Source organism: Puntigrus tetrazona, chromosome 6, assembly GCF_018831695.1.
Source record: "Puntigrus tetrazona isolate hp1 chromosome 6, ASM1883169v1, whole genome shotgun sequence".
Lineage (NCBI taxonomy): Eukaryota > Metazoa > Chordata > Actinopteri > Cypriniformes > Cyprinidae > Puntigrus > Puntigrus tetrazona.
Window position 1 is genome coordinate 8,270,814 of NC_056704.1, and position 11,474 is coordinate 8,282,287.

Sequence of the window (11,474 nt, forward strand, 5' to 3'; positions counted from 1 at the left end):
CATGGTATAATGAAAACACACGCACCCTAAAGAGAGCAGCCCGGAAAATGGAGCGCAGGTGGAGAAAAACCAAATTAGAAGTATTTCGTATTGCCTGGCGGGAGAGTATGCTGTCATACAGAAAAGCATTAAAAATAGCAAGATCTGATTATTTTTCATCCCTTTTAGAAAAAAACAAACACAACCCCCGGTATTTATTCAGTACAGTGACTAAATTAACAAAAAATAAAGCATCAACAGGTGCTAATATGCCCCAAGAGTATAGCTGCAATGAGTTCATGAATTTCTTTACTTCTAAGATTGATACCATCAGAGATAAAATTGTAACTATGCAGCCGTCAACTACAGTTTCACATCAGATAATGAGCTTTAGATCCCCTAAGGAAAAAATTACACTCTTTCTCTATTATAGGAGAAGAAGACTTGTACAAACTTGTTAAATCATCTAAACCAGCAACATGTATGTTAGACCCTGTTCCATCTAAACTATTAAAAGATCTGCTTCCAGAAGTCATAGATCCTATTTTGAACATTATTAATTCATCATTGTCATTAGGTTATGTTCCCAAAACCTTTAAACTGGCTGTAGTTAAACCTCTCATTAAGAAACCACATCTTGATCCCAAAGACTTAGTAAATTACAGACCAATCTCTAATCTCCCTTTTCTGTCAAAGATACTAGAAAGGTAGTATCCTCACAACTGTATTCCTTTTTAGAAAAAATGGTGTCTGTGAGGATTTCCAATCAGGTTTTAGACCGTACCATAGTACTGAGACTGCTCTCATTAGAGTTACTAATGACCTGCTTCTATCATCTGATCGTGGTTTTATCTCGTTATTAGTGCTATTAGATCTTAGCGCAGCATTCGATACTATCGATCACAACATTCACAACCATTGGCATTAGAGGAAGCGCCTTAGCATGGTTTACATCATATCTATCTGACCGCTATCAGTTTGTGGCATTAAATGAGGAGGTATCATATCGATCAAAAGTGAAATATGGAGTTCCTCAAGGCTCAGTGCTAGGACCGTTACTTTTCAACCTTTACATGTTACCTCTGGGAGATATTATCAGGAGTCATGGTGTTAGCTTTCACTGCTATGCTGATGATACTCAGCTCTATATTTCAGCGCAGCCTGGTGATACACACCAAATTGAGAATCTAACAGAATGCATAGTCGATATAAAAAGCTGGATGATGAGTAACTTCTTAATGTTAAATTCTGAAAAAACAGAGGTGCTAATAATTGGACCTAAAAACCCCACATATAATAATCTAGAACACAGCCTATCACTTGATGGCTGCTCTGTTAATTCTTCATCATCAGTTAGGAACCTAGGTGTGCTGTTTGACCGCAATCTTTCCTTTGAAAATCATGTTTCTAGCATCTGTAAAACTGCGTTTTTCCATCTTAAAAATATATCTAAATTACGACCTATGCTTTCGACCTCTAATGCAGAAATATTAATTCATGCGTTTATGACCTCAAGGTTAGATTATTGCAATGCTTTATTGGGTGGTTGTTCTGCACGCTTAATAAACAAACTTCAGCTAGTCCAAAACGCAGCAGCCAGAGTCCTTACTAGAACTAGGAAGTATGATCATATTAGCCCGGTTCTGTCAACACTGCACTGGCTCCCTATCAAACATCGAATAGATTTTAAAATCTTATTAATTACCTATAAAGCCCTGAATGGTTTAGCTCCTCAATACTTGAGCGAGCTCTTATCACATTATAGTCCTGCACGTCCGCTGCGTTCTCAAAACTCTGGCCATTTGATAATACCTAGAATATCAAAATCAACTGCGGGCGGCAGATCTTTTCCTGTCTAGCACCTAAACTCTGGAACAATCTCCTAACTCTGTTCGGGAAGCAGACACACTCTGCCAGTTTAAATCTAGATTAAAGACACATCTTTTTAACTTAGCCTACACATAACACACCAACACACCTTTTATTATTCAAATCCGTTAAAGGATTTTTAGGCTGCATTACTTAGATTTGCTGGAACCGGGAACACTATTTCTACAATACGATGTACTTGTGACATCGTAAAAAGAATGGCATCTACGCTAATATTAGTCCTGTTTCTTTCTCAATCTGTTTTCACAGTTTGTATCCAGACTAGATGGTGGATCAGCACCCAGAGATTATGTTCATCAGAGACCAGAACACCTAGATGCGCCGTCGACAGATCACCAGATCCTGATGCACACACACACACGCACACGCACACACTAAGTCATTTACACTACCTGACACAGCCGCGTTTAAAATTGAACTGGAAGTTAAGTGCTGGGCGTCCGATCAGAGGAGAACTGACCCCAACTGAGTCTGGTTTCTCCCAAGGTTTTTTTTTCTCCATTCTGTATGCATGGGGTTTTGTTTCCTTGCCGCTGTCGCCTCTGGCTTGCTTGGTTGGGGACACTTAACTTCTAGTGACTATCGTTGAATTGACTACAGAGACCGTCTCTGCATTTAATAAGAAATTGGTCACTCTCGTCACTATACATCCCTGTCATTATACTGTACAGTGCTTTGATGCAACCTGTGTTGTTAAAAGCGCTATATAAATAAAAATGATTGATTGAAATGATTGATAGTTGACCATCTCTCCTCTATGGGTGCATCATTACTTAAACACAGCGCTCCTTCCCAAGCCATGTAGAGCAATATCTACACTGGTAAGGAGAGTGTTTCATGTAGTAGATTATGCTGGTGCTGCCTTGCAGAACGTGGAGGTTCTGCAGGCATATCAGACTGACATTCATTAAGATCTGAGTGCAGGGAGGCAAATGGGCTCAAATAAGTTCTAGATTTTCTCCCCTAAGTGACCTGGTGTTGGGCTGCTAGCCACACTTACAATGGGTGTGCTTACCAGTATCAGGTTCTTCAATGCGGCCTAGCCTTATCAACAACCACATATACAAAATGTGAATGCAGCTTAGCATCAGCAACTGGCTGATTTGCCCAGTCTTTAGAGCATGTGCTTTGACATAGGATGTTGTCCTTGCTCATTTTAATCTGGGATTCTGAGAAGCATTTTCTCTCTTGCCCAGGAGATAAGAAATATAGAGGCTAACAGGATTTGATAGTGATGTTGGCACAGCTGTCTCCTACAAGTGTCGACTCCATTCTGATCACCCTGAAGGATTTCAGGCTACACCATTACACTATTGTAATAACTTTTAGAAGGGTCTAGATCTCATTAAGATAGCATCCACTTGAACCTTAGGATGTCTTGCACATGAGACATTGCAGTTGTGGTTTAAAGTCAGGATATTTACTTTAGAGTGCGAATCCCCAGAGGAATATAAGGTTTACATGCCAGGGGCTACATATATGTGGTTTAGACCTTGATTTTTGACTTTGGGTCCCAATTTAGGCATGTGCAGTCGTCGCAAGAAGCTAATGTCTGATGCTTTCCTCACGAGCTGTAGTGCGGTCTTGGATGGGTATCTGGCCCAAGGGATCTGGAGAGGTCATCATCTTCTTGCATGTCAAATCGCCTCGAAATGATTTATTTTGGCTGGTATAGTTATTAGACGGTGGCAGATCAGTGACAAAGTCCACAGCAATGTGTGACCAGGGTATTTGGGAAATGGGGAATGGCTGTAGCGGGCCTGCAGCTGAAGCGTGGGCCACCAGAATTTACTTGCAGGGTTTTACTTGAATTGCCGGGTCACTGTAATGCCTGGATGCCCCGCACTAGGAGAATCGTAGATCTAGTGTAGAAGACGAGTCATGACGCAATGAGTCCTCATCAAGTTATCGATACGAACGGTGAGCTCCATAAATTGATCCAAAGATTTTCCCTCAACACGACAAGGCTAGCTCGGCTTGCAGGTAGGTGTTAAGTCCCTTGTAGTACATCAACTTTAGCGGAATCCGATCCCCATCCGGTTTGTGCTGCAAATGTGCAAAAGGTTAGTGTATAATCTGCGGCTGTGCTTTTACCTTGCCGTAATGTGAGCTGTTCCCTAGGCACCTTCCCCTCCGCAGGGTGTTTAAAAACAGCTCTGAACTGACGCAGGAAATCTGAGTAGGATGGGAACGTCATTTGTCTGCCCTCCCACATGGAGGTAGCCCATCAGTAATGACCACACAAAGCCACTTTGCCATGATCTGAGGGGTACAAATAGGGTTGTTGAGTGATAAACAAGGAGCATTATGGTAAAAAAATACATTTGGCAGGGTTGCCCTCCTGGCATTCACGCTGACGTTGATCTGAGCAGTGGTGCAGCCGCATTGGTGGCTAGGGGTGTGAGCATATCCATTGTGCGGACTAGCTCCTCAGACAGCCTGGTTAGCTTTAGCAATTGCTGCTGATGGGTGCTGAGCATGGAGGTTTGAGATGAGACCTCGGAAACCAGATGCTGGATCCAGTGATGCCAAAATCTTCTGTAACAAGGAGACGTTTCGGATCATTTCTTTATTGAGAGTGGTCTAACAGGCAGAGAATCGACAACAGCGTCAGGGATGTATGAGACAGAGACAGAATTGTAAACAGTACCAGTCAATGGTCGTGGCAGGCAGTGATAATCAAAGTCAGGGAATCCAGGAAAGGGGTCAGTAGGCAGATAGCAGACAATCAGAGAATCAGACAACAGTCCAAGAATCAACACAAGGAGACAACAGTAGAGAATAAATGCTCAGCATAATCACCCGGGGCAAGGATAAGACTGCACTGAGCGTGTGTCAGGGCACAGCTTAAATAACCGGTATAATGAGAAACACCGGGGCAGGTAATCAGTCCTAGGTATGTGGCATGATGGGAAATGTAGATCTGGAATTGTAAGTACTCAGGGGAGGGTTTCCTCTGGTTGCCCATTTACTACTATGAATAATAAAAATAAATAAAATCTAAGCTCTTTAAGGCTTAAAACAGTAAACTGGACACAGCCTGCATGAAGTAGCTGTGATTTTTCACATGCCAATTGAGACTTTCGTAAAATTTGACATCTGATCTACTTCATCTACAGTCACCACCTTCAGTTATCACCCGAGCACAGCCCACTGTCTTTTTGAAAACCCCTACACATAGACAACAGTCAGATCAGCATTACATGCTCACTGCAAGGATAGACGATCCGACAGGATTGTTACTATGAAGTGGATAAACATTTAACGTTTATATTAAAGCCAAATTACCGTGTCTATCTAGTTATGATGAAATGTATACATTTCAGTTTCAGCAGGCAACTATTTTGACAAAATAAATCTGTTTCTGGCAGAGCTCCCAAGAGAGGAGCTGTAAAGAGAAGAGGAGATGGTATTTGGTACTTATACTGCAAATATATATTGTTAAGGACATCAACACTTAAAATGAAAACTCTAGGAAGGTGTACAATATGGGACCTTTAAATTGTGTTCAGAGGACAAACAAAGCTTTTATGGGTTTGGAACGACATGTAGGTGATTAATGACAATATTTTCATTTTGGGGTGGAAAAAAAGCTTTAAAAAGCTTGTTCACAACTTTGTAGTACAGATATCAGAAGGATCTCAGCATGAGGAACAAGTGGATAGTTTATTTTTATTGGCATCCCTAATCATATTTTGTTTTGTAAACAATGTACATGGAGAGTTCACAAAGCAACATTTTGTTGAAAGTGTCATGACTTCAGTCTGATCAGTTTGTTTTTGTTTTTTGTCTGTCTAACAGTTTGCCATGTGCTTGTGTTTTCCCTCCCCATTGTCATCTATTAACCACTTCAGCTGCCTTCTCACCTGTGGCTCATTAGCTCCTTAATTGCCTTTCTACTTAAGTTCCCCTCGTGTGCAGTCTTGTGTCTGCAAGACCGTTGTAGTGTGAGGATGCTGCATTTGTGTCCTGTCCTGTCCTGTCCTGTCCTGTCCTGTCCTGTCCTGTCCTGTCCTGTCCTGTCCTGTCCTGTCCTGTCCTGTCCTGTCCTGTCCAGGCTCCAAGCATAGCTGTTTTTTTTTTTACTCTTTGCTCGCTCTGCCTCTTGTTTTCTCCAGACCTCTGTTCCCCTGTTCCAGTCCTGGTTCCTCCAATGCTGTGTTTGGCAGCTTCTCCTTACCTGCCCCTTTTTGGATCTTGTGCTGGGATGAAGCAGCAGGACTGTTGCAGAGACTATTAGAGAAGATTCCCTTTTGCCAAACGCTCCCTGCCTAGCGGAGTGACTGGAGGCTCGTTTATTGACTTGATTCTGTTATTTTCTGTCTGATGTTACGTCTTCCGTTCCTCTGCCCTAGTCAAGTTTTTGTTTAAAGACAATAAATAAATTTGAAACCTGCAACTGAATCCTTGTTCGTTCCTGACAGAACAGTCAGTCAGAAGATCAAGTCAGGACTGCTGTGACACAACAGGCCATTCTCCGTGGTCAGCATTCTACCCAATTAACAGCTACCCAATTAACTGCAAGAGACGTTGACCTTCTGACAGCCCAAGTTGCTAAGCTCAGAGTCAGGGTGCAGGAGCTCCAGCAAGAGGCCCAGGCTAGCAACATTGCTGCTTCTCTGGCTGGGCCAGAACAGTCCTCCCCCTTTTGATGGGGATCCTCCTTGGTCTTTGCACTCCAGCCCAGCCGTTATGCCACGAAGGAGTCTCAGGTGGCATTTGTGATCACACCATCCTTTAAGGGAGAGCTCGTGATTGGGCAACTGTTGTGTGGGATGCTTATGCCCCTTTCTTTGCCACATTCCAGGAGTTCCTCCTAGTTGGTGCGGCTGAGGCAGGACGGTTGCTCAGTCACAGATTACTTTATCCAATTTAGAACACTGGCGGCCACCTGTGACTGGAACGAAGCTGCTTTGCGAGCCAGGTTTCGGGAGGGGCTGGTGTGGAGGGACGTCTTCAGCATTGCCGTCAACGGTTGTCAGGACTGGGACTAGAACCCGGGTCTCTGGCAGGAGAGTCTTATGTTCCACCTCTGAGCCACAGAAGACAGTTGAACCCAATAGTGAGACGCGTTCTTGGATTAACTCAGCAAAGTTTAATGAGCAAAAAGCAACGGGCACAAAAAATCCCTTTTCTTAGAGAAGGTCAAAACAATAATCATCAGTCCAAAAAAGGCAAAAACACCTCCAAAACTAAATTCAGGGAGAAGGCATAAACAAGCCTAATTTAACATAGAAACAAATGATTTGCCAAAAAAGTTCTAGAGCAGACTTACAATAGGACTGGCTAAGGAACATCAATATCCAAGCAAAGAACCCAAAGGAAGTCCTCTGTTTAAATACATAGGCTAAAACAAGGCACATGTGAAAGCAGTTGCACTGATTAGAAACATAATGCAGACGTGAGGCTCTATAGGGACATCTAGTGGCCAAAATAAAGCATCTCAAGCAAAAGCTCTGACAATGGTGGACTGCTCGGCCCTCCTGGACCTTGGATGAGAGAGTAACCAATTCCACCAATTCCAATGTTCTTTAAAAGCCGGGGCCCATCAACAAGTTGAGGGATCCTGATGGGCGTCTCTCTATGTTCCGAATCCCCCAAGTCTCATTCCCTGCTTCCTGTGTCCAGTCAGTTCAAGGATTCCAGTCACTCTTGCCCAGCTCTTGTGGACTCAGGAGCTGAGGGCAATTTTTTGGACACCTCGGTTGCAGCACAGTGGGGCATTCCTGCCATTCCTCTCCCTTTCCCCATCCCTGTTCGCTCTCTCAATGGCCACCTTCTCTTCTCCTTCTGTTGCAGCCTTTGCCCATTCCCTCTCGTCCTTGGTCACACCTGGCCCTTGACTTTGTTTCTGGCCTTCCCCCATCGAAAGGGCAACACTGTGATTCTGAGGGTGGTCGATCGCTTCTCCAAAGTGTCCCATTTTATCCCTTTGCCCAAACTCCCCTCCACCAAGGAGACCGCACAGGTCGTGGTGGACTACGTCTTCCGGATTCATGGATTCTCCGACAGAGAACCACAATTTGTCTCTCGGTTTTGGAAAGAGTTCTGTAGAAAGATCGGGGCCTCTACAAGTCTGTCTTCAGGTTTTCACCCCCAGACCAATGGGCAGTCCGAGCCAGCCAATCAGGATCTCTCGAGAGCTCTCCGCTGTATGGCGTCACACAGTCAGAGTTCCTGGAGCCAGCAACTAACGTGGGTCGAATATTACCACAATTCCCTTGCTGTAGTGTCCATAGGTATGTCTCCCTTTCAATGTTCTATGGGTTATCAACCATCCCTTTTCCCTACTCAGGAACCTGAGGCTGCGGTCCCGTCTGCCTTAGCCTTCGTCCGTCAGTGTCATCGCACCTGGAGGAGGGCTAAGGAGGTCTTGGCCTGGGTTTCCAGACGGACCAAAGCAGCGGGTGATCGTCACAGGGCTCCTGCTCCTTAGACTCTGGTAGAGGACTTCCGCCAGCGACGAGGTGGGCTCCTCCTGGGGGCACCAGGTGGCACTCCTGGGAGGGGGGGTACTGTCATGACTTTTTGGTTTTTTGTCTGTCTAACATTTTGCCATGTGCTTGTGTTTTCCCTCTCCATTGTCATCTATTAACCACTTCAGCTGCCTTCTCACCTGTGGCTCATTAGCTCCTTAATTGCCCCTCTACTTACGTTCCCCTCGTTTGCAGTCTTGTGTCTGCAAGACCGTTGTGGTGTGAGGATGCTGCATTTGTACCCAGTCCTGTAATGTCCTGTCCTGTCCTGTCCTGTCCTGTCTATCTAGGCTCCAAGCATAGCTGTTTTCTTTTACTCTTTGCTCGCTCTGCCTCTTGTTTTCTCCAGACCTCTGTTCCCCTGTTCCAGTCCTGGTTCCTCCTTTTGGATCTTGTGCTGGGATGAAGCAACAGGACTTTTGCAGAGACTATTAGAGAAGATTCCCTTTTGCCAAACGCTCCCTGCCTAGCGGAGTGACTGGAGGCTCATTTATTGACTTGTTTGTCATTTATTGTTATTTTCTGTCTGATGTTACGTCTTCCGTTCCTCTGCCCCAGTCAAGCTTTTGTTTAAAGACAATAAATAAATTTAAGTACTAAACCTGCAACTGAACCCTTGTTCATTCCTGACAGAAAGATCATAAACCATAAGTAGCCTAAATGATTTCCTAATGTTTTGTTTGTTGTTGATGTTCAAATCTTCTTGGAAGCAGATTTATGGACAACTTGTGATTTCAGATAGCCTACTGCTTATTTTAGTTTATGCTTCATGCAAATATTTATTCATATTAAATGTACTTTTATCAAGTACATTGAATATTTTTTTTATAATGATGGTTGAATATTTTAGAATATGTCCTTGCTTCTCTATGAAAACTGATGAAAAAATGAATACTAGCCAAAAAATTTTTTATGTTACTCTCAACTGAGCATTCAGACAGCTTACACATCAATATCATCATATAGATGACAACAACAGCACATTGTAAACATATAGTTATATCATCAGAAACTAGTGAGCTATTTTATTTTTAAAAAATACTTCATGAAGTTTAGGGTAAGCAAGTGACCTCTATATATAATGAGCTGCTGACCTCTACAGCTGGAGAAAGTGTAATCATTATCTTGGATCGTGTGTCCATTGTAAACAAATCACATTGTATCATAAAATCACTTTCTTGGTTTTAGGACTGTCGAAAATGATTTGTGGATATCATAAAAATAAACGGTTAGTGTCATAAATATCTTTCTGAAGCTTAGTCAGTACAGCACAGTATAGAGCCAAGGTCACAGGTTTGATCACAGGAAAAGCAACTAAAGAACAGATGTATTCCTTGATCACAGTGTCTTGGATAAATGTAAATGTAAACTGACTACTTCCTCTCATTGATTTCTTTTTTAGTTTTCAATTATAAACTCCAAATATAGCTCAATGTAATAAACACACTGAAGATTAGTGAACAGACTGTCAGTTAATTAAAAAAGCAAACTCACAAAATATAAAATGCTAAAAGTTTTCTGTGAGGTTATGTTTAGTGTTTGGGGCTAGGGTTAAAGGCTGGAAAAATATTTAGCTCTGTTAAAACAAGTATAGCCTACTACACAGTACAGAGGGTCCCTGCAAAACTATATAGTCCATACGCATTGCTGATCGTAGACTAAGTCGAATATCGATAGACCTATTTATTTGCCCATATTACATGGCACAATTAATATGTAGTAATCACTGACGCGCTCAATTTGTTGTGGTTTAGAGATTCGGTCTGAACAGTCGAAATCTGATATCGACGAAATGAATTTGTATCAATATAGCGTCTCAAGCGCCATAGAAGCCAGTGATTACTCGAAATAACTCGATTTAAAAGCAGATCGTGTCATCCAGAAACAGCAGTGCGTTCAACTTTCTTGTAGAAAGTATAGGCTACATGCTAAACCAAAAATAATAACCTAAATAAAATATAGGCTAGGCTAGTAAAATATGAAGTGTGTATATAAAAGGTAACCTTTAGTAAAATGTTATATAGGCTATTGCACAGCGGTTGTTGACGTTCTTATTTTAAGTTTACTGGACGATAGATACAAGCATTCACTTTGTCCACATTAGCCTCCGTACAGCGCTTGCCAGGGGTCAAAGGATAAATCGATAAAATACAGGACAGCTTTCACTCTTAAACTCGGAGACCTTCAAAACCATGCAATGCTGTAAGTAAATCAACACAGTTCAAATGCAGGATGTAACAGGTCACAAGCACAGCCCTGCTATAGGTATATAGGCTACATTCAATAATAATAATAATAATAATTATAATTATAATTATTATTATTATTATTATTATTATTAATAATAATAATAATAAATAAGCAGGATTTGGCTTATACATTTGCAAGTACTGTATTAAATTGAAAGAATATCAATGGCCACTGCTGTTCTTAAGAAATTGCATGTCGCTATCTTAAGCACAACAACTCGTGCAGATTCCATTTGATCAATGTATTTGGTTTCTTTATCGTTATACTTGATATTCGCATCTCTGTAACCTTTTTTTTTAATGTAGCTTACTTCCTAAACAAATCCATTAGGCTATTGTTGCGTTTTGATATAAATCAAAATATTTAAAGCAAAATGTTACATCTCCGTTTTTAATCTGTTCTTCCCTTATATATCAAGCTTATCATTCTACAATTTAAAAAGGAGACCTACCACACAGATGCCAGTGTTTGTTCTCCACTTGTTTTCTTTTCACGTTTGTTTATGACGCCTGTGTCAGATGTCATAAAGTATCAGTCCGCTGATCAACAGTAATCTATGTTGACTGGTTTTGTAAGTACAATATTTCTATCAGTTTGTCTTTTCGCTTCGCAGTAAATTCCTCCTCAGACCCCACTAGCTCATTTTCCCTCCGCTCCTTCTGCTTCGGTGTGTAATGACGCGCAGTTATCCAGTCAGGCGCGGTAAAGTACACACCCTAGCAGTCAAACACCGCAGTTCACAGGAACCTCCATTTTTTAATTAACCTAGGATATTGGAATTTCCTGCGAGTCTTTTTAGGGAAGTTTAGGGGCAAAATAAGTTTGCTATGGATATTTTTTTTAATCAATCTGTTCACCTATACTATAGGCTATTTACCT

The 11,474-nt window shown here is 41.9% G+C and overlaps 1 protein-coding gene across 2 annotated transcripts in view; it reads right to left on the reverse strand.

Moving 5' to 3' along the window:
• Positions 1-11,271, reverse strand: part of si:dkey-43k4.5 (potassium voltage-gated channel subfamily S member 2) — a 28,048-nt gene extending 16,777 nt beyond the window's left edge. For both annotated transcript variants that reach the window (XM_043242913.1, XM_043242912.1), the window contains exon 1: positions 11,047-11,271. The gene's annotated coding sequence lies outside the window, so the exon portion shown is untranslated. The remainder of the gene's footprint in view (positions 1-11,046) is intronic.
• Between the last annotated feature and the right edge of the window lie 203 nt (positions 11,272-11,474).